Source organism: Schistocerca nitens, chromosome 3, assembly GCF_023898315.1.
Source record: "Schistocerca nitens isolate TAMUIC-IGC-003100 chromosome 3, iqSchNite1.1, whole genome shotgun sequence".
NCBI classification, from domain to species: Eukaryota; Metazoa; Arthropoda; class Insecta; order Orthoptera; family Acrididae; genus Schistocerca; species Schistocerca nitens.
This window is the reverse complement of record NC_064616.1, coordinates 203,764,636-203,789,500: the sequence shown is the minus strand read 5'-3', so window position 1 is coordinate 203,789,500 and position 24,865 is coordinate 203,764,636. Positions and strand designations below refer to the sequence as shown.

General features: G+C 39.7%; 1 pseudogene; it reads left to right on the top strand.

The window, feature by feature from the left end:
• Nucleotides 1-11,056: 11,056 nt before the first annotated feature.
• LOC126250161 (5S ribosomal RNA) lies at nt 11,057-11,174 on the top strand (annotated as a pseudogene).
• Nucleotides 11,175-24,865: the final 13,691 nt, after the last annotated feature.

Genomic DNA, 24,865 nt, shown 5'->3' with positions numbered 1-24,865 from the left:
GAGTGGAATAGAGTGCGTCCCGACATGTCAGGCCACAATTGCAATCTCTGGCGTAATTAATTTCGTACACGCCGCAGTACATCTGGTGTAATGTCGCCGCAGGCTGCCACAATACGTTGTTTCATATCCTCTGGGGTTGTAGGCACATCACGGTACACATTCTCCTTTAACGTACCCCACAGAAAGAAGTCCAGAGGTGTAAGATCAGGAGAACGGGATGGCCAGTTTATGCGTCCTCCACGTCCTATGAAACGCCCGTCGAACATCCTGTCAAGGGTCAGCCTAGTGTTAATTGCGGGATGTGTAGCTGCACCATCATGCTAATACCACATACGTCGACGCGTTCCCAGTGGGACATTTTCGAGCAACGTTGGCAGATCATTCTGTAGAAACGCGATGTATGTTGCAGCTGTTTGGGCCCCTGCAATGAAGTGAGGACCAATGAGGTGGTCGCCAATGATTCCGCACCATACATTTACAGTCCACGGTCGCTGTCGCTCTACCTGTCTGAGCCAGCGAGGATTGTCCACGGACCAGTAATGCATGTTCCGTAACTTCACTGCCCCATGGTTTGTGAAACCCGCTCCAACCGTAAACAGGTAGAACTGCAACGCATTCTCTGTTAATGCCCATTGACAGAATTGCACTCGATGATTAAAGTCATCACCATGTAATTGCTTATGTAGCGACACATGAAACGGGTGAAAGCGGTGACGATGCAGTATGCGCATGACACTACTTTGACTCAGTCCACCGGCTCTCGCAATGTCCCGTGTACTCATGTGTCGGTTCATGGCAACAGCAGCTAACACACCAACTGCACCCACTTCTCCTGTGACGGGCCTGTTACTGACCCGTTTGCGTGCTACGACCATAACTGTTGCATGCAGTTGGCGGTAGATGTTTTGCAATGTGCGGCACGTTGGATGCTCTCTGTCCGGGTACCGTTCTGCATACACCCTGCAGGCTTCAGCTGCATTTCGTCGACACTCGCCATAGATGAGTATCATCTCCGCCTTTTCAGAGTTCGAATACACCATGGTCACAGTTCCTACAACACTACACTATCACAGACGTCTGGTAACACGGTGTACTACAGTTGGTCTGCGTGCGGAGACGAATACAGAATAACAATAGCAGCAAGCGCTACATGCGGACACTGCGACAGCTAGACCATACCACAACAGTGCACTACAGCCACACTCGTAAACACGGTCGTCATCGTAAACATGTCCCTGCAGATGCTGCTCGCCGACCGTGGCCCGTGTTTGTTACAACACGCAACTGAACGTCGGAGGTTTCAAGCGTTAACTTTAGGTTACAATATCTCCGGATGTAATTAACATTTTACAATGCAACAAACGGCACTGATTACGTATTTGTGTATATGTTCAGACGTGCTAACAAAACTAACGTGGTTCCATTTAAAAAACGTAGGTGTGTGTTAAAAAACAGACTTCCGTGCATTTTTGTATGGTTTGTATTAAACAATTACACTAGCCCCTCTCCTCACGTTCGGTCTGTGGAATCGGTTCGTCAGTATTTGATGTGATTTACGAAATATATCCAGCGGTAACGTTAGGTGACTCACCCTGTATGACGGTAGTATCTGTTCCCGAAAGAACAGTTACTGTTGATGACCATGCAGCTTTGCTAGAAATGAAATGATAATTAAATGGACACCCTAGTTGCAAACAGGCGGTCGGGGCACACATTTTCATCACGTCCCCAATGAAGTACATCAACGCCTGTTTGCAGATAGGGTGTCCTTTTAATTATCATTTCATTTATAGCAAAGCTGTATGGTCATCAACGGTAACTATTCTTTCGGGAACAGATACTACCGTCATATATAGTTAAAATATGGCTTCCCGGCCATTGACCTTCTTGTGCGAACGCACACACTATGCCCGAACTAGTACGAGAGTTGGTAGATTAATCTGCTACGAGTAATGAGTATGATGGGCAAACACCTATTAGGCGCACTACGAATGTAGTGGTGTGGACATGTTGGGAATGTGGGTCTCACGGGGAGCGTGCAATGGATAATTCCCTACAGACGCACTATCTTATGAGCCCTCGGTAGCTCAGATGGATAGAGCGTGTTCCATGTAAGCAGGAGATCCTGGGTTCGAGTCCCGGTCGGGGCACACATTTTCAACACGTCCCCAATGAAGTACATCAACGCCTGTTTGCAACTAGGGTGTCTATTTAATTATTATTTCTTTCACTCATGTTTTCCATCTGGAATTGGTACAACTTTTGTAGTTGTTGCTTGAGAAACCTATCGAATTTTGTTAATCTTGTTTTGATATGTGTTGATTGCTTGGGTTTTATCACTCAACATATGGTTCACATCGATAGATTCTAATTCAATTGCTCTGCCAAGTAGTCATACAGCTCAACTTTTATAGTTGTTGCCTTGATCATACTACCCAATATGCATTAATTTTGTGTTGAGGCTTTCGTTGATTGCTTCAAATTTGTATCAACATGTAAATGTGTGTTTGGCCTGTACACCACCCCCTCAGTAACAATACATGACATGAGAGCGAACCTGACATAGCTTGATGTCCATATACTGTCTTTTAAAACGAATCTGCTGCCATTTAATTTCATTTTTTATCAGTAAACAGAAATCCATATTTCATGTGAGTCCTGCAATCTTCGTATATCATTAACATCCATTGCATGTCATGTCAGCTCATAGATTTGCATCATAAGTTTGTTATAAATTCATGTTGTCTTGGTTGAAAAATGCAGTAAGGTTCTCATTATCCTCTACTCACTGCTTCAAAATCCTATTACAAGTCTGACTCAAATAAAACATGTTAGTGTCCATATGAATATCGAAGAGATATATTTCCATACCTGTTACTGGTTCTCGACAACAACATCATCAAATATAAACACAATGTTTAGCTTCAGTCTTTTCGGTGGTGGGGTGTCACTTCTTTTGCTGAATGTCAAGTATGTTACACTATCAATGCCAGACAGTACTGCCTGTCATAGCTGGTATTTTGGCTGTAATAAGGTTTGGAAAAGAGATACAAATGCTAGAAGTGAATCCCGTCAGGGCAATGATAAGAAAACATTTGTCTTGTCACAGTCTGATGGGCCAACAGTTATCGATCTTATATTACTGGGAACCAGTGTTCCACTCCTCTTCTTGTGGTTTTCATACTACTGCACGTCCACTCAGTTGTTTGAAGTCCTTGTGATGAGAATGTTTCGTCAACTAACCCATGGTGATGTTCATGTGTCTACATTGACATTGGAGGGATTTTATAGAGGAAAAAATGTCACATTTAGAGTCTTTTTATGTATAAACTCTTACATATATTAAGATACTGAACGAACATAAAAAAGAACGTAGTTCTGTACCTACATCTGGCTTGTTAATTCATTCATCCACATATTGCCGCACAGCTCTCACAAAGTTGAGTGATGATACCTTCTGAAGAGACTGGTGCACTAACTCCATCAAATTGACCCATATTTTCTTGAAGAATCTGTAGACATATATCTGCCTACTTAGTCACTTTTCTAGCATGTAGTGGATCATGTAATTGTCATCTCTGGGAGGCTTCCTGTGAATATTATATGATCACCTAATATCTCTTAGGTAATTTGAGTACTTCCTCTGAACATGGCAGCAATTTGCACTGAAGTATTACATAAATGAATTCACTCAGCAATGGATAACATCCCTTTTGTTTTAGTATATTAAGGATATTTGAAAGCCGCTATCGGGTAGGAATCACAATACTATGCTGTTTGCACACTAATGCATTTACTGCCACTACAGTTTCAATCGTATGTTGAATTAAACGGAATTAGTTGCACCCCAGATAATTGTGATGGCTTTGCCTCACATGCACGAAAAGAATACTGATCAAGAGTTTCACATACTACATCCTAATACCATCTTCATCATCATTAATAATTACATGATAGAAGCATTTGAGGAGGAGACCAGTGATGCTGAGGCAGATTTTTATATGTTTAACCATTAGAGTTGTTATTTGGCTGGGAATACAGTTTTTCAGCTGTTGTTAGTAGCTAACACTTGCGTCAGTATATTCAACTTTAAAACACAGAATTGTACAGCTTACTATGTCTGCTTTGAGTTTAGAGCAGGGCCGGCCTAACGCTGCACAGTGTGCAGACGTGCGGAAGTGCTGCACATGTGCGCACGTGTGCGACAGCGACATCTGTTATTAGACATGTGTCCTAAATGAACGGCGGCGGCTCCACTTCCCTGTGGTACAAGCAAGAGCGCAACATATCCAGTCTCGTTTACCCCTGGTGACCGTAACCTTAACAGAGAAGTACTGAGAAATGGCAAGTACTGTGAAAAAGCAAAAGACGGGAGATATATGTTCTCAGTCGTTTAAAAATGCCTGGGAATTGCAATTCTTTTTTGTAGCCGTTGGTGAAAACTCACAGTGTTTGCTGTCCCGCCGAATAATAGACGGCCAGCGTAAGTTTTCAATTGAAAGACACTACAATACATATCAAAAAGGCGAGTGTTGTGTACTCAACAGTGAAGAACGGCAACCAAAGTTAAATGTCCTTAAGAAAATGGATGAGACACATCATCTCGATTTTACTGTACGTCAAAGTAACTGATAATTCTTGAACTCTTAGTTTCTTGTGTTACATTTATGTCTGTTTTACTGTACGCTGTACAATGTACTTTTTTCAATTTTCCGGAATGACAACCACACTAAATCTTCACTGCGAGCAAGTTCTAAAATCGCAATAAGAATTGCACAATCTGGGAAACCCTTTTCCGAAGGGGAGTTTGTGAAAGGGTGTCTGACTGATGCTGCAGAACTTGTGTGTCCCACGAACGTTAGCACGTTTCAAGAAATCAGTCCATCCAAACAAACAGTGACAAGACGTATCAGTGCTATGGCCGGCGATCTGCACAGGCAGCTAATAAATAAGGCTAAATACTCTGTTGCTTTCTCTGTTGCGCTCCATGAAGCAACAGATCTTACAGATACAGCCCAGGTTGTGATATACATACGAGGTGTCTATAACGCACTTTGTGTAACAGAGGAGCGACATATGTGCGTAGAAACATGCACTACATGAACGCTGACGGCTGCGGCGTGCACGCTGTGACCCGGAAGTTGCACATGTGCAGGAGCACCGCACGCGTGCATAATTTCTGGCCGGTCCTGGTATAGAGAAACACGCACTGGGCCCTACGTCCAGTTCATCGCTATCACACATGCTGTCACTACAGATGCTGCTAAAACAATGAATCAGTTTAGAACACTCAGTGCCAAATGTTATAAGCACATTATCAGTTTCTAATTTAAGTGGAAAAAATATCGAAATTATCAGATTTCAAATCTTTGTGTATGATCTTACCAACAACAATGATTCTTTTAAGCTTGAAATCGTATTCGAAATCGTACATTTTTGTTTCTTTCGACTCATAAAAGTAATTTCAATTATATGTCTGTCCTGTGCTATATTTTCTAGTCAATTACAACTGTCTGAAGCAAATGTAAGAGTTGTATTCATGCTCTTCCAATCAGTCTGCAAAACTTTGCCATTAAGATGTTCTGTAGTGACATAATTACTGAATTGTGTTAAAATACTACAGTACTCAACTTTGCTAACAACACTGGCTAATTGATTTTCTACGCATTGTTAGGTAACTGCATCATAACCATTTATAGTAACTTTTATATCTACTAGTTTTCTACCTCTAAATTCAATATAACTTTTAAGTGTTTCATAAATGTTACTTTATTAATTTTGAAATTGCTTACTTATATTCTTCATTTTTAATTCTGCATACATATTATAAACATCACTTAGATTGTTGTTGAACTCTTTAGTTAAATTTTTAGAATTAATTTCTTTTTTAATATTTGATAGCAAATCTTTTGACTCCAGTTCCCTTCTTTTTTTTTGTACATCTAGTTTTCAGTGTTATCACATTTATCTTGCAGCTGATGATAGATTTGGCACAAATATTCACAAATGACCACATATTATTTCATTAAAATTTTGTATTCTCTCAGCATTTTAATATTGTTCATTTTCTCAAATGCAATTTTTTGTCATTAGTATTATAACAGCATATCCAATGAGTACCAACATAATCAGATGTATCCAATTTAACTATTCCACAATCATAATTATCCATTTTAGGTAATTCATTAGATTTATTTGTGTCATTGCAGATGCTAAATTTCTGGAAAGCACAGAAGAATCATCTGCAAAAACTAGACACTTGATTTTGATCTTTTTGCTTCCTGTTTCTAACCTTATTGGCGAAATGTTGAACTCAATAAGCTTTTTATCCCAAATTCTCACAGTTTTCCCTAACACACTATTAAAAAGAATTGTAGGGAGGCTGTCACCTTGTCATACACCTGTTTTTATTTTTTATAGCTTCCATATCTTTAGGTACTTCTGATTCCAATCACAAGGAGGTTTTTCATGAAGTACACAAAAATACTTTGTATTCAAGAGGAAACCCTAAATAAATGTATCTATTTGTATCTAGTTGCCCCAGAAGAACTGTAAGAGTGAAGGAATGAAATTACATGAAAGAGATTCATTGGCCATGCTGATGCTCGTTCTTCTTTTGTTCGTCTGTAGAATAGCCAGCTTGCATGGGAACACCCATGTTACTTGATGTGACATTATATCTTGGTAAAAGAGGCTTGGCCTTCAAAAGTCCATCTCAAAAAGTTATAGATACGAATAATAGAAATTTCCTTGAAATTTGAGAGATATTTAGTCACTATGATCTAGTTCTTGCAAAACATATTAGCAAGGTTAGAGACGGACAAGAAGCTGGAAACCTTTTACAAGTGCATTATGTGTCAAATGATACTCAGAATGAATTTACATCTAGCCACGCCGATCACGACAGGAGTACCTTCTTGAACCATAGAGAGAATGAGAAGTATTACTCAATTATAGTAGATGCAAAACTTGATTCAAATCGTGGCGAACAGACATAATTCATTCAGCGTTATATTAACTTCAGTATGAAAACTGCTAAGCGTGAAATAAACGAACGGTTTTTTGGAATTATTAGATTGTAATCAGAAAACCGGAGCTGTTGCACATTTAAGTCGATCAATACTTGCTAAACACTCATTTCCTATCAGTGAATGTCAGGGACAAGGTTATAGTTACGGAAATAATATAAGGTCTTCTGAAGGACCTCAGACACATTTTCTTCAGTGGAATCCTCTTGCAAAATTTTCTCTGTGTACTCGTCTTCGCCTTATGTGGTGTACATGCAGCTGAGACTTGTTCTGAAGCAGATACATTTTTCAGAGTGATTGAACTTCTTTACAACCCGTTCAGTTGCAGTCCGCAACGACGGGAAATTCTGAAACAGTATGTTGGAAGTTCTTTCACTCCATGTCACAGTATGTTGAAAGTTCTTTACATTGCATGTCTGATGCCTATTGCAGTGCTTGTGTTGCCGCTGTAAGACCAATTGTAGGTCACTTGGATAACATTGCCATAGATATTGAAACTCTTAATAAGTTAAATTTGTCAGGCGTAGGACGTTCTGTGATATGGAGTATTTTGGATTATGTGAGATCTTTCGATGTTCTATCATGCTATCGATTCATCTGAAGTCGGAGCTACCAGTTGACAGAAACAAATTACTATGAGCTCGGAATACTTCCATTGATGTTGAGGCAAGACACCTTCAGAACTTATTATATAACATAAAATATCTTCACGAAAAGTGTGATACCATTCTCCTTGAATCTAAAGTTGTTGCCAGGGCAATTAATACCATCCCTCAATTTTCGGAAGTGCGCGCGAACAAGAGGAAATCATTTAATGATGAACTCAGGTATGAAGTGACAGACGTAATTCAGAAGATTTATGTCATTTTGAACGCTCTAGTTTCTAACTTGAAAATTAGATGTGAAACAATGAAGATTATAGACGGAACATTTAGGTTTTTATGAAAATGCTCAAAGACGACTGATGGTCGAGTCGCTGAGGCATGCAAGTTATCAATGAGTACTATAGTAATATCAGAACAGATTTAGAAGACTAAATTAAATATCTAAAAGCTGCTCATAGTTCAAACTTTGAATACATTGCTTTGAAACCATTAGACCTCTTGAATAAGATGCACGAACTTTAAACTTTCAAGCTTACTTCGAAACGTATATATGTATACAGCTATGCACAATGGTCTATACTCTTCCAGTGACTGTAGCTGAAGCAGAAATGTCATTCAGCGCTCCGGCTAGTGTTAAAAACAGTCTCAGATCAGCTATGCCTCAACAACATCTCACAGAATTGGGAGTAGTGTCAACTGAATATGAATTTGTAAGGTAATTAGACTCTGATTCTGTGATTCAAACATTTGCTGAACGAAAGGATCGCAAAGCGCCATTGACAGTTTTATAGGCAAGCAGGTTACAGCATGATATCCCTTGCACGACTCATTCCTTGTAAGAGTGTTGCAGGGGAAGTTGTGCTGAGGAATAATAGTTCAGAAAAAAGTTCTTTATAATGCTCTTTTCCCGAGCTATTTAGCGTTGAAGTTAGGCAATCAGGTTGTCGCGCACCGAAATTCAAGTACTTCAACGGGCTAGAGTGAGGTAATACACAAACATGAACGGGTCTGTAACTAGTCACTTGTTCAAATGCTCATTACAAGTTGAAATGTGCCTTTTTCGTCAGTGATAAAAGTAAGTTAGGAAACCAAATGAGAGGCAACACTGTCTATGGCAGGCTGCTTTAGTTTGCGGACGCACCGATGAGACTGCTTAACTTCAATGCTAATTAAGTCGGAAACGGAGCAATGTACCGAATTTTTTTTCTTAACAATTATTTCACAGCACAACCTACCCTTCAACATCCTTGCAAGGTTTTCAGACTGTTTCTGACAACACTGTATTTAACCTGACAACCTAACCTTTGCATACTTATGCATAATTTATCCCATTGGTGTATTCTCTTAAAGAGGAAGTAGGAAATAGGAGACATGGTTTACGTGAATTTTTTTGTTTTTGTTTTACTGCATTCAAATGAATTTGATTGTAATAGAACATCATACAAGTTGTATAAAAATAACTCTTTCTAGTTTTCTGAAATAATAGAGGGCATGAAATTAAAATTTTTCTTGAGAAAATGGTGTGCAGTAATGCATCGTTTTGAACTCGTACTAGTATGAAGGAAGCTATGTATTGTAACAAAAGTGCTGGAAGAACTTCGTTGCAAAACGAGTCTGAAATTTAGAGCCTAATCTTATCAATGGAACCTCACGCAAGTGTACTATAAATTGTTTTCTTTCTACGAATTTATTGTAATTAAATACGATGAACATAGCATATACATTTATAAATTTCATTTAAATTTGTAACTACCGAAATTTGTTCTAATTCTGATAGAAAATGTGTGTGGAAATCAGGTATGTGAATTCAGAAAATGTGATCGGAAAAGAATTTTATAGTGGAGGCAGGAAATTTAACTTTCCGTGTTAGTTCTGTAATTAGGAAGCCTGGCTTTCCGCACCGTCGTAGAAAGACAGTGCTATGAATTTTAATACCCGAAACTAAATAAACAAATCTGACAGAAGATACTCTCTGATTTACAGCAACAAACTAACTCTTGTATTTTGTTGTTTCCATGGAAAGAATAACAGCTGAAGCAAAAGTGCATAAAATCTGAGTGATGAAACTTGCTTTTTTTTTATAGAAAACGTAGTGTCTAATGACACTGCATTATTGATAAGTAACGTTTATGTTCCTGTCCTCTACGACATCAGAAAATTAGGAGCAGTTACTGTGATACACCTGTATATAAATTTTGTGATATGCATCGGAAAAATGAGCGCGATTTGTTTGGGGGCGTCTGCTTTCTGTTACATGTTACAATCTGTATAACATTCTCGAATGTTTAGAGTTCCTGTAATATAGAATAACACTCTGTCCAAAACGCAACCGAATGAAGCGCTGTTAATAGTGGTTCTGTATACGATCGCACGCAGTGATTCAACCTATTGCGCCATGAGCAACTGTTAGCTGTTCGAATTCCGCAGGCAACATCTCGTGCTGCGTATAGCGCGTGTTTAATAAGAAATTATATTTAATATATATTTCGTCCCAATGAGTATTTACGTGTGTTTCTAATATTCTGCCAATTGTGTTATGTTTAAATCATGTCGAATTTGTTTAAAATAAGAACAGAACTGGATTTGTGTATTTGGAGTGGGGCCTAAGTCACAAATCCTGCCCCCTGGCACAGTCCTGGCTCTCAGCGACACGTGAAAGCCGTTTTTCGTTACTAAGAAAATTGTAGAGGAAGTCATTCATCGAATGACTTCCTCTACAATCATTCACAACCACAGTCCATTCTGGATCCGTACTGCCGGTGCGGTTAATGGATCTTCTGGCATACTGCTCATTACATCAAAAATCACATCTTTTATTTCTTTATGTTAAAGTAAGTTTAAGGGAAGCAGTTATGAAGCCATTTCCCTTTGTCACGCTGGATTTGCTTTTACAGTGGTCCGCTTATTGTTAGATGCAATATGTTGGCAGTAGTTGTAACCAGCAAAAAGCCATCCAAATTCCATCGAAAAGTTGCGATTAGCACTTTGGGCCTCATGGCTAAAGAGAAATTTAACATAACGTAAAAGCGGCAGTCCGTTGCAGCGATAACCAACAGTTAAAAGTGAAACTTCCTGGCGGATTAAGCTTCTGTTAAGTTTGGAAGGTAGGAGACGAGGTACTGGCAGAAGTAGAGCTGTGAGAACGGGGCGTGAGTCGTGCTTGGGTAGCTCAGTTGGTAGAGCACTTGCCCGCGAAAGGCAAAGGTCTCGAATTCGAGTCTCGGTCCGGCACACAGTTTTAATCCGCCAGGAAGTTTCATATCAGCGCACACTCCGCTGCAGAGTGAAAATCTCATTCTGGAAACAGTTAAAAATGAATTATGCCGAGGACAGACCCTTGGATTTCGACGGTAGTACATTATTTATAAAAAGGAAATACAATAGGATAATGTTTTTATTTTAAGGTGTTTGTGTATAACAGATGCCAACGGCCTTGCCGCAGTGGTAACACCGGTTCCCGTCAGATCACCGAAGTTAGGCGCTGTCGGGCTGGGCTAGCACTTGGATGGGTGACCATCCGGTCTGCCGAGCGTTGTTGGCAAGCGGTGTGCACTCAGACCTTGTGAGGCAACCTGAGGAGTTACGTGACTGAGAAGTGACGGCTTCGGTCTCGTAAACTGACATACAGCCGGGAGAGCGGCGTGCTGACCACATGCCCCTTCATATCTGCAACCAGTGACGCCTGTTGGCTGAGGATGACGCGGCGGCCGGTCGGTACCGTCGGGCCTTCATGGCCTGTTCGGGCGGAGTTTTCACACGGAGCAAGGTTCGCCGCAAGTTTGCGAGATGGGATGCATGCCTGCCGGCTTGCAGGGAGAGGAACCGGCTATCTTCCATGCCGAAGCTCTCCCACGGTGCAAGATCGGCAGCTAGTTGTGTTGTGATCGGCTGCATGTTGTATCGAACGGAGATGGCTTCTTCAGGTACAAATGTTCAGAGTAAACTGGCGTTATTAGCTGTTTTGGTGCTAAACGATGCAGAAATGCATGCTAATGAGAGAAGAAGAAAGAAAGAATGGACGAAAAACTGGCTTAAGAGGAGAAACGCTGGAAAAGGTGTGCTCTCCATGCTTCATAAAGAGTTGAGGTTAGTTCGCATAACACCTACTTTTGTTTGAAAAGTATCACCATTTCATTACTGTTTGACTTTATAAATATACCAATAAGGACTGTTATATACGACTTTATTTTATAGGATAGAAGATCGTACATTCTTTGCAAATTTTATACGAATTGATGTATTGGTATGTGAAGAACTGCTTTGTATGGTTTCGCCTCTGATTCAGAAGAAAGATACGGTGATGCGTCAGGCAATTCATCCCAGCGCCACTGCTTTTCGATGATTTTACTTTGGCGTACTCCACTTTAAATTGAGCACGTAAACTGTGCATTTTGCTATAGCACTCCTTGCTCGACGTATATACTCGAACAAGACACACGGCACTTGCAACTCTTTCGAGTGCTTCTGCACGCAAGTGTTTATTATAATAGTTTGCGCTTTTCACGACGTACAGACACTGTTCTTCCCTATAAGTACATATCAATGCTTCAATCGCTTCCTTGGACCACTGCGGTTCCATTATTTAATAATTATAATAACTTCCTACCGCACCTCACAACAGCAGAAAAGCGACTATCAACAAAGGCTTCCCGCCCAAGCTTTTCGCGTCTGACGTTACAATCGAAACGTCTCATGATTGGCCAACGTAGGTAGTAAGCAGGGAACCTTACAAGAAAAATAGCACCGGACCTATCCTGGAAATCTTACAAGGTTCCCAGCAAGGTTGCCCGCTAGCAGACGACGGAGCCTGCAAGGTAGCCGTCGCGCGAGCCAGCAAGGAAACTTACTTTAGTGTAGTATAGAACAGATACTGCTGACAGTTGACAACCACATTAAATTATGAAACGCATTTGCATCCTATGAAAATTTGTGTTGGACTAGGTCTCCAGCCCAGATTTTCCACTTTACGCGAGCAGTACCCATAACTGCCTTTCTTTCAACGTTTTTAATTTTTTTTCGGGGACAGGAGTGAGCAGTGGCGCCATATTTTACTTCCCGTGGGTCTTGTCTGGCGCCACTGGCTCGAGTTTGCTATCGCATTACTATTTGTTCAGGAAGCATCTTCGGTCGAAGTCAGCCTAGGAGGAAGTGCTGGCTGTGTGGTGTGTTTCTCACAAGGGAACCCCCCCATCGCACCCCCCTCAGATTTAGTTATAAGTTGGCACAGTGGATAGGCCTTGAAAAACTGAACACAGATCAATCGAGAAAACAGGAAGAAGTCGTGTGGAACTATGAAAAAAATTAGTAAAATATACAAACTTAGTAGTCCATGCGAAGATATGCAACATCAAGGAGAACGCGACTCAAGGAGTGCCGTGGTCCCGTGGTTAGCGAGAGCAGCTACAGAATGAGAGGTCTTAGGTTCAAGTCTTCCCTCGAGTGAAAAGTTTAATTTTTTATTTTCAGTTTATGTGACAAACTCTTATGTTTTCATCACTTTTTTGGGAGTGATTATCACATCCACAAGAAAAGCTAAATCGGACAAGGTAGAAGAATCTTTTTACCCATTCGCTAAGTGTACGAGTTAGGTGGGTCGACAACATATTCCTGTCATGTGACGCACATGCCGTCACCAGTGTCGTATAGAATATATCAGACGTGTTTTCCTGTGGAGGAATCGGTTGACCTATGACCTTGCGATCAAAAGTTTTCGGTTCCCATTGGAGAGGCACGTCCTTTCGTCTACTAATCGCACGGTTTTGCGGTGCGGTCGCAAAACACAGACACTAAACTTATTACAGTGAACAGAGACATCAATGAACGGACAGATCATAACTTTGCGAAAATAAAGAAAGTAAAATTTTCAGTGGAGGGAAAACTTGAACCAAGGATCTCTCGTTCCGTAGTTACTCACGCTAACCACGGGACCACGGCGCTCCGGATCTAACAATCACCTTGATGTTGCTTATCTTCGCATGGAGTACTCAGTTTGTATATTTTACTAATTTTTTTCATCGTTCCACACAACTTATTCCTGTTTTCTCGATTGATCTGTGTTCAGTTTTTCAAGGCCTATCCACTGTGCCAACTTATAACTAAATCTGAGGGGGGTGCGATGGGGAGGTTCCCTTGTGAGTGGGAAGGCATTTGGTGTGAGACAGCGTAGTTGCACGGTTAGAGCCGAGTTGTTTTGTGACATCGGGTTCCAATGTGAGAGATGCGTTCGGCTGTCTCAGTCAAATTGGTCTGCGAAAGCCGCATCTGTCCGACACAGGAAATTGCCTATTGGACGATCGTTGTGTGGGACGTGTCGGTCGGTTGGTGGGGTCTGCCATCGTTACGTCCGCCAGTTAGCGCGGGTCTCCGGCTGTGGGAAGCGGAAACTTCGTGGCCGTCCGATCGTTAGATAGTGACACCGCAATTCATCGGGTTGGATGAGCTGCCGCTTCACGTTGCTCGCACCCGGCTTCGTCTGCTTCACCCTGGACCGATCTCCCGGATACGACACCCTATTGTTTGTTTAAAAATTACCAGTTTAAGGCACCTCTTGCCTCCATGCAGCGCCGTCACCTTACACAAGATGAATATTAAGTGTGGCCTGGTTTGACTACAGTAGTCTGAAAAGAGTAACCCTGTAGTAATATTTCTCCATATTCCATATTCATATACTCATATTAGTTTATACTTATATAAGTATATATTAAGTATATTAGTATATACAAATATAAGTATAATTCATATACTTAAGATTTACATTGCAAATTTCACCTGAACTTTTATGTAACTGGCCCTTTTCTTATTATTATTACAAGCGTGTTATATTTCTTCAAACTGTGACCTTAACCCTACACTGCATGAATTTACTTTTAGTTATTAAATCGTGGTAAAAAATTATTTCAGTAATTTTCAGCAGAAAAAAATGAATTATAACTTTGAATAATGGTTCTAATGGCTCTGAGCACTATGGGACTTAACATCTGTGGTCATCAGTCCCCTAGAACTTAGAACTACTTAAGGGGCTCCGGAAAGGCTCAAAATCATGAAAAGTTCAATTTTTACTTTTTTGCGTTTTCTGAATCTGCAGACTATTACCTTTTAATAGATATATAATTTATTCAATTCCGAAAACTACAACTATTTTTAATTTTTTTTTGAAATGTGTTCTACATGGGCGTGACCCACTGTGGAGCTGTTAAACTGCTGTCAAATGGTGTTATTATTAACGTCCGTGTTCATCAGGTACATTTTAGTGATGTGAGATAAAGTATGTGTTGTGGCTAACCTGTGATGGTTCAATATATATCGCTGGTGTGATTGTCGATTGTTTCATGTTTATTTACTCTGTCGTTATCTGGAAAATATTCGTAATTAATTCTGTTTCTTGAGTCTCTGTTTTGTTGAAGTATAATAATGAGTAAAAGTAAAGTTATTAGAAATCCTCTGAAGGCTTTTAAGAAAAGGAGAAATGTTGGAAAGCCAAAGGTATGTGTTATTACTGTAAACAATAAAGACGATGAAAATCTCCAACATAGCTTGTGTCCCAAAGAAGAAGACAGTTGGTGTAAATATAACAAAGGATTGCTAACTGGTGAAGTGTACACTCATAAGCATAGTCTGCCTCATGCAATAATGGAGGTGATAAAACCTATTTTCAGAGACTTAGCAGCACCTGAACTGTTGAAAAAGTGTATTCACGGAAAAAGTCAAAACCCCAATGAAAGTGTAAATAGTGTTATATGGTCGAGAATCCCCAAGACTGTATTTGTTGGAATAGAAACACTTCACTTTGGTGTGTATGATGTTGTTGCGACTTTCAATGATGGCAACATTGTAAGGTGCAAGGTATTTAGAAATATGGGAATGAAGATAGGTTCTAACATGGTACGAGCGATGCTTGCTTTAGACAATGAACGCCTTCGGGCTGCAGACAGGGCTGTAAAGAGTCTAGAAATACAAGCAAGAGTAAACAGGAGGAGGAACTAGAGGAAGCTGGAGGAGGAGTTTGCAGAGGATGAAGATAATCCATCCTATGGACCTGGAATGCACTAAAAAGTTAATCCAATCTTTGTCGCTCGATTCCCAAAACTTTTATTTTCTCATACTAATTACATGTTTTCTAAGGATCTTCCAAACATATTTGTTTCAAAGTTTCAGTAAATGTTACACAGTACCTTCTGCATAATTTACACAGCCTTTTTCCAAAAAACTGTATATTTTTGAATATATAAATAAAAAATTGCAAAAAAATGTTGTGAATTTTCATTACAATTGAAAAAAAATCATCTTTAATAACTGAACTAAAATTTTGTAAAATTCCTGTGTTAAGTTGTAGCCCATATTCCAATAAATAATCTGTAAAAATTTCAACTTCCTACCTCAAATACTTTGTGAGGAAAGATGTAATTTATAAGCGTTATTTTAACATTGCAAGTATAGGGCGTTCCGGAGCCCCTTAAACCTAACCAACCTAAGGACATCACACACATCCATGCCCGAGACAGGATTCGAACCTGCGACCGTAGCAGTCGCGCGGTTCCAAACTGAGCGCCTTAACCGCGAGACCACCGCGCCCGGCAACTTTGAATATTCCTTAAATTCTCATTTATTATTGCGTTATGGCTACAAAACAAAAAATGTGCGGAAACGCTACATCATGCAGTGAGACTAATATTTGGCCGCGCTGGATTAGCCGATCGGTCTAGGGCGCTGCAGTCATGGAATGTGCGGCTGGTCCCGGCGGAGGTTCGAGTCCTCCCTAGGGCATAGGTGTGTGTGTTTGTCGTTACGGTAATTTAGGTTATGTAGTGTGTAAGCTTAGGGACTGATGACTTTAGCAGTTAAGTCCCATAAGATTTCGCACACATTTGAACATTTTTTGAGACTGATATTTGATATTGTGCAAAAATGCTACATCATGCAGTGTGACATGAAATGGGTTAGGTTAGCACCATTTAACAAACTGTGCAATCAATATTTCATAGCTTCTAAGGTGTTATTCAGCACAATACAGAAAAATAATCATATTTTTGCAAAACTATCAGTCACCATGAAATATTTTGAAACAAACAGTGTAGAAAATGACCCTTATTCAATGTGATAAATTTTGAAGCAATCAATGTTTTTCTTCACACACAGAGCTACTCCGCACATTTCACACTGGACTACCGTAAATGCCTTGCAGATAGCACGCTTACAACTTTGACGCTTTTCCATCACTTTTGGCCAATGACAAACACCATCTCTCCGTACATCAATTGTTGACTGAGATGCAACAGGAGACCTTTTCACTTCATGCTGAGGACTGGATGTTGGTCTGCCTCGCTTTCCTTATGTTCCTACCACTTTGCAGAGACTTCTCCCAACGTCCATCCGAAATTCAGACAATTTAAGTGTTTTTAAACTCGTGTTTTGCTTTACAACACGCTTGTTGAGAATCCAGACATTGACGGTTGCAACATCTATTAGATGATAAACTAGTCTAAAGTACCACTTTTTTCCTACTCATTACAATTTTGTAGCGTCCAAGCAGACTGTCATGAAGGTCCACACCCCCCACATGTTTGTTATATTCCTGTATCACATAAGGAACGCTTATCACTTCCCTCTGCTTCTTCTTGCGTTTGTACCTTTCGGCTGCACACCTCGGTAGTTCTCCTGCATATGTTGACAGTAATGTTACACATTTATTGTCTTTCCATACTACAGAGGATACATCTGTTCCACTTACGTTTGTCACATACTCCACAGATGTTCCCCTTGACTCCTTCCGTTGGAAGTTTACAGTCTGGAATTCTGTTTCTCCTAACAGTTCCCAGAGACAAAATTCCTTGAGAAGCCAAGTATGTCATTAGAGGTAAGGACGTGTAGTAGTTGTCAATGTAAAACTTATGATCCACATACTTTGGAATAGATTGTGCTAATCTGATAACCACATTGCTACTAGCACCCAAGTCAGGTTCATCTTGCAAGCGGTGTGCTCGAAGATTTCGCTGTCCAGTATAACTTTCAAAATCATAAATCAAGCCAGATATACCACACAACATGAAAATTTTGTAGATCCATTTTTGTGGCTTATCAGGCATGTATTGCTTTAGATGGTGCCTTGATTTTGCTGCACACTTCTGCTCATCTACTGCAAGATTCTCTTCAAGTGGTATTGTGGAAAACTGCTTCCTTAGTGACTCTATGACGAATTTTATGCAGGTTATCACAATTTGGCTGATTATGAGGAATTTCCTTGGTGTTGTCATTGAAATGCAAAATCTGGCTCAGTTTCTCAAATTTATTCACTGACATTGTTTCATGTATGACAGATAACCCCACAGCTGACTTCCAAAGCAGCCTAGTGTTTCTTGCAGACATGACTGATGATAAGATACAGATTTCTATGAATTTTGAAAGATCTTCAGAGTTCGTATTATAAGGCTTTGTTGGATCTTTTTGAACACTGTACAATATTGTTTATTCTGCAATGTGATTCAGTAACCCGTCTGTAAACATATATTTGAAGAACTGAAATGGTGTTTCCAAAACACAAACTTAATCTGGTAGGTGTAGGTTCCCCTTTAATATTTTTTTATCAAATGGAAAATAAAAACTACACAGCTTCCATGTTACATGATCTCTTCCCAGCTTTTTCCTTGATGACTCAGATTTATCAATCATATTAGGCATATGAGGCAAGGAAGCTGGTGCTGGAACTGTGGAGACATGTGAAGTTTCATTATTACAGTTGTCAGATTCCGAGTCTGTTGGACAATACTCCTCAGTACTGTCAACTATTGTGTCTATGTTTACAGTTGGGTCAGCAATTGAGTCGTCAGATGAGAAATCATCTTCACTTCCAGAAGGAATCCCAAGGATGGTAAGGATATCATCCTCCTCTAACTTTCTTTTCCGACCTTTGTCGTCAATGAATTGTATGTCCATACCTCTAAAATAAAAATAATTTACATCCATGACTACTTCCATTAGCAACAAAAACATTTGTTTAGATTCAAATAGCGATTTTCTATGTAAGAAACAACTACAAATAAATGAATCTGGCAATTACAGTACATAGTAAAAAATACCTTTCTTGCATGTTGTAGCAAAAACGCTACACTTATATTTTGACATATATTCTCCCACTAGAACAAAAAAAACACAGATACAACATTGATATCTATAACTACATACCTTTTCTGTAGAAAAATGATTTCTGAAGACTTCAGAATTCCGTATTTGCTTCGTAAATGCAGACACTAATTCAATTTAGCAGACAGCCGTCATTACACATCACAGAACACGTTTGTCAAAGATACAACAGAGATTTAAGTGATTTAAGAAACAACAATGTTACACATAAGCTCACAGAAGTCAAGGAGACAGTCTGACACAATCGCTGTTGCCATCTGTTAGAATTCTACAGATTTACAAGCAAATAACTTACATGTAGCAAAAATGCTACATTATGCAGTGTAGGGTTAAGATTTAAATTGTATGTGTCACCTGAACGTATACATAGCTGGTTCTTTTCTTATTAATATTATTAAAAGCATGTTATATTGCTCTAAACTGTGGCGTTAAGGTTTAAATTGCAAATTTCCACTGAAATTTTGCGCTGCTGGCCCTTTTATCATTATTGTTAAAAGCATGTTATATTTCTTTTTAAAATGTGGCCTTAAGATTTAAATTGCAGTTCTTATTTATTTGATTTTAAGTTAAATTTTAACTTATCAATAAATTGTTATTTATTCGCAGGAGAGCTTCTGTGAAGTTTGGAAGGTAGGAGACGAGATACTGGCAGAAGTAAAGCTGTGAGGAGCGGGCGTGAGTCGTGCTTCGGTAGCTCAGATGACAGTTCCGTTTCAGCCGCGCTCGCGAGTGGCCGCTGTTAACTGTTGCGCTGCACTTCAGTGTTTACATCGCTGTACTTGTGCTCCGCCGAGTGCCGTCCGTCCGTTAATCTCCGTGTTCGTTCCTGTTCCTTGTGATCTGATCGCTCTTTCTGGTCTTGCTGCTGCTACTTGGAATTTCGGTTGTTTAACCGAAATTGCTTCGCTGTATTAACCATGGCTACAAACCTCAGGAAGAATACTCTGGTATTTGCTTTTGACAAGGAATCCCGTCCTGTTCAGCCGACATCCCTGGAAATAGATGACTGGATTACACAGGTAATTGGTCTAAATTCTGAAACCGTTCATACCTGGCAACTGGATCAGGAAAAATACTGTGTTTTTGTCAAGTTAATCAGTGCTTCGACTGTTGATAAAGTGTTACGAAAGTGGGGCTATGAAGTAGATTTTGTGCATAGAAATGGTTATAAAAGTAAGGTTTCCATCTATAGAGCGGACATTCATTACAAAACCGTTCGTGTCTTGAATCTTCCCATTGAAATTGAAAATGATAAGATTAAGGAAGCTCTTTCAAACTACGGAGACGTTAAATCAATTGCAAATGAAAGATGGTCGCCTCGCTTTAAACTGCAGTGTTTTAACGGGGTCCGCTGTGTAGAGATGGACGTTAAGACGAATATTGCGTCTCACATAACTGTTTGTGGGTATAAGGCACAAATTATTTATACAGGTCAGGAAGCTACATGTCATATATGTAACGAAACCGGCCACTTCAGACAGGAATGTCCGCGGCGAACTGTTGTTCTTAAAAGTAATTTGATACAGCGTCAGAAGCTTACCTTAAATGATCTGTTACCAAAGAATAGCCCGGAACAACTGGTTGAGGATGTTAATGCAGCGGGTCAAGCTGATGTCTCCCTTCACGATGACAGTCATTTTCCACCGTTAACAACAAAAGGAAACCCTGTTGCCACTACTCGTGAAACTGAAACGCAACCGAAAAAACGACCTCTGGAGATAACTGATAGTTGTTCAGAGGACGAGCTGTCTTCTCCCACTCCCTCACTTCGCAAGCAAAAACAGTGCGATGAGGAGGCAGAGGAACCTGAAGGCAAAATGCGAATGGAAACTAATGAACAGAAAGATAATACACATACGGTACCAGAAAATGAAGGGGGTGTAAGCAGCATTAATTTGCAAGAAACATCAGGTGCAGTAGCCGATTGCAAAGATCAGAATCTATCTGTTAATAAACAGATTCAGGGAGAGGTTGCAAAACTGCAGTCTCCACTTGTTTCCCTCGATCAGAAAGTGAGTGAAATTAATAAAGAAAGAGGAAGTGGTGGCCAAACTGAAATCAGGGTCAACACCTCAGGGCAGGCGCCGCCGGCAACCGAAATTGCGAAAGCGTCTGCTGCTGCTCCAGATAAGCCGCGAAGTAAAATACCGACACAACCAAATGAGAATGTAGTTCGTAACCAAGGGAAGGGAAAATCCGGTAGGGGCGACCCAAGCCCAAAGAATGTTCAGTCCGAAACGGTCGTACACGTATCACTGGAGGAAAAATCAGAAAGTTTACCAGGAAATCAGTCTGCTTGCGTTACAAGAGAAAATATTAGAAGCAGAAAAAAACGGGACAGTAACTAATAAACTGACTGAAGTGTTATTCCATGTTCAGCCTTCCGAGAAAGCTGTTACAGCTTAACTGAACCCTGAACCACATGAAACTATATTAGTTCATCAAAACAACTACATAGTGACAGCACAATGACGCAATCTTATTCTGTCACCACTATAAACATAAATAAAATCACGACCGGTTTGAAATTATCGGCCCTTAAGGAATTTTTGTACGAATCCGCGACTGATATTGCCCTGTTACAAGAAGTTCTAATTTCGGATTTGGTAATTCCCGGTTTTGTCAGTTACATAAATGTCTTTCCCGAAACAAGTGTTGGAACAGCTATTTTGGTGAGGGAAGGGATTGCAGTAAGCGAGGTGGAACGACTGGAATCCGGAAGAGGAATAGGACTAAATATCTATGATGTGACTATCGTCAACTTGTACGCCCCTTCAGGAAGTTCTCATCGAGCTGACAGGGCACGTTTCTTCAAAGATGACCTGATATACTTGTTAAGGAAATCGCCAAGACAGTTATTACTTGGAGGTGATTTTAATTGTGTTTTAAATCGAAAAGATCAGTTACCTAATTTTAATTTCTCAAGTGAACTAAAACAACTAGTTACTGGTTTAGAATTAAAGGATGTATGGGAAATCAAATACCCCTCCAGTGTTGAGTTCACTTATGTCACGGCAATATCACGCAGCAGGATTGATAGACTATATATTTCTAAAAATCTTGAAACTTCCGTGACAAAAGTAGAAACCATTCCTACGTACTTTTCAGACCATTCAAGTGTCTTAGCTTGCATGAATCTAACAAGACAGCCGGTTCGCCGATTCAAGAATCAGTGGAATTTGAACACTTCCTTGTTAGTAAATCATGATTTAGAAGATCTGATTAAAGAAACATGGGCAATATGCCTGCGAGCCCGTAGTAGATATGCCACTGCTATTGACTGGTGGGTTAAAATGGCAAAGCCAAAGTTGAGGAAAGTTCTTATTCAATACAGTGCCCAGAGCGCAAGGGAAATGAAATGCACTATAGAGTATTACTATTCCGTTTTGAGAGATCTATATGATCAAGTCTCAGCAGGTTCCTCACTTCGGATAGCAGACATCAAAAAAGTCAAAGCCAAGTTACTTAATATCAAGAGAAGTCAAATGGAAGGGTTGAAAATAAAATCGAAGGCAAATTCGGTGTCAGAAGATGAAACTACTTCCCTATATCATTTAGTGAAGCATACGAAAAACAGGAGAAGGACTTTTATTGATGAAATTCGAACAAAACACGGTACGATTCTCAGAACCCAGCAGGATATCATGGACGAGATTTATCGCTATTATTGCGAGCTATATTCTGTACATCAAAGTAGAGATGCTTCCTTGGAAGACTTCCTTGACATCCTAGCCCCACAGCTGACAGATGATGACAACGAAAATTTTCTCGAGGTTGTCACTGAAGAAGACGTGTATGAGACTCTGTGCGCCTCACCACCAAAAAAATCCCCAGGACCGGATGGTCTGCCAGCAGAGTTTTACATCCGGTGCTGGCCAATAGTAGGTGCAAAAATCACGGACATTGTAAATGAGGTTATTCAGGGGAAAATGAATCCGGCTGAGTTTAAGGAGAGTAAAATTGTTCTGGTGCCAAAAAATAATGGAAACAAAGATTTAAATAATTTTCGTCCAATTTCACTGCTGAATTCTGATTATAAATTAATAGCTAGAATAATAAACAAGAGAATTTCATGCCTTACAGATAAAATTATTAGTCAACATCAGAACTGTGCACAAGGCAGAACCATTTTTCAAAATCTAGCGGAATTCAGGGATATCATTGCAATAACTTCTGTAACAAACATAAAGTGTGCTTTATTGTTTTTAGATTTTTATAAAGCGTTCGATGTAGTAAATCATGAATATCTTCTACAGACATTGAAGAAAATAGGTTTCAACGATAGGGTCATACAGTTGATTAAGAACATAGCAACTGGAATAAATGCTAAAATAGCGGTGAATTGTCAACAATCAAGGCTGATGCAAATACAACGAGGTGTTCCTCAAGGAAGTCCTCTGTCCATGTCGCTCTTCGCAATTTCGCTGGAACCTTTCCTCCGACATGTCCATGCTACATTAAAAGGCTTAACATTATCAGGAAATAAAACAGTTATAAGAGCCTATGCTGACGATATAGGGGTCATTATAAGGAATAATGACGAGGTAACCACGCTAGCAACGGTGATTGATTCGTACTGTAGAGCATCTGGAGCCAATGCAAACGAAAAAAAAAGTAAAATGTTAAATCTCAGAGGTTTTGATAATATCAACGTCGAGTGGGCAAAAATAGTCCGACAACATAAAACACTTGGGATCACCCTGACAGCATGTCCTATGAAAATGACGGCTTTAAATTGGAAAGTTGCAGCAGATAAAGTGCAAGGAGCCATTGTAGAGAATTTAACTCGATATATGAACCAAGTTCAAAGAACACAGTATATCAACTCATGCATCCTTGCTAAGGCTTATTATACTGCCCAGCTGTTTCCAATACCGAGAATGATAGCGAGGAGAATAATGTCCAAAATCACAAACTTTTTGTGGAGAGGTGAAGTGTTCAGAGTACCTGCTAAAGTAGCCACTTTAGATCCTAAAAATGGTGGACTAGGATTAACTGATATAACGGATAAAGCATCTGCTCTTTTTATCAAAAGGCAAGTTAATTTAATAAGAGACTCGCGAGAAAGCATAACCAGCCAACTTTTCGAGATCATTAAACCTCCAAGCCTGCTTCCCCCGATTGACGTGCAGAATATCAACAGTCGCTTACAGCACGTGAGGATTTTCTATGTTGAGTTTAGTTATGTCAGTGTCGAACTCAGGCAGTCACGACATTTAACATCGAGAGCCATAATGCGGGAACGAAAGAAAAGCGAAGGAAGAAACAAAATAGAACGACAGTTTCCAAACATTGAGTGGACTGAGATTTGGAAAAACATTAGTTCTAATGTGCTCACGTCTAACATAAAAACGGCATGGTACAAGACAGTTAACAACATAGTTAGCACCAATGAAAGACTGCACGCAATCGGACTCTGTGAAACAAATTTGTGTCAACAATGCCATCTAGTTGACACAGTAATTGACAGATATACTTGCAGTGGTCACATGAATAGTTGGAAGTGGGTCCGAGAGCAAATAGCTCTGATTACAAGAACATCCCCAGAGTATATATCGCTGTCATTGATACACAGGCCTGACGCACGCTATTTCCCAGAAGCAAAAAATAACGCTGTGCACTGGTTGCTGGGAAATTTTGTTAACTACGTCCTTAACAAATTAGGATCCGATAGCATCATAGAGTTCAAGGTACACATGCTGTGTGAGTTTCACAAAATTAGAAGCTATTCGAATCACAAGAAAAAGTTCGGTAATATGTTAAAAATTGTATTTGAAAGAATAGGCATTGGTTAATATAAAAAGAAGACTGTGTTGTCAGTGATGTATTGTAGTTACCTTAAGGATACTATTTAAGATTTTACAGTATATTAATGATGTGTACTTTTTCTACTTCAGAGAGTAGTTTTAAAGGTGCATTATTGGCTTATACTAGAAATTTGGAAATAGACAGTTTTTATAGAAATGTCCTTATCGATTGTTTAAAACCATAAGATTCTATCTGATAAATGTAATATTCAATGGCTGGCACATTGCCCTGTTCATTTTGCACTGTGATGTGTAAGTCAGTTTCTCAGTGAAAGACTGATTATAGAGA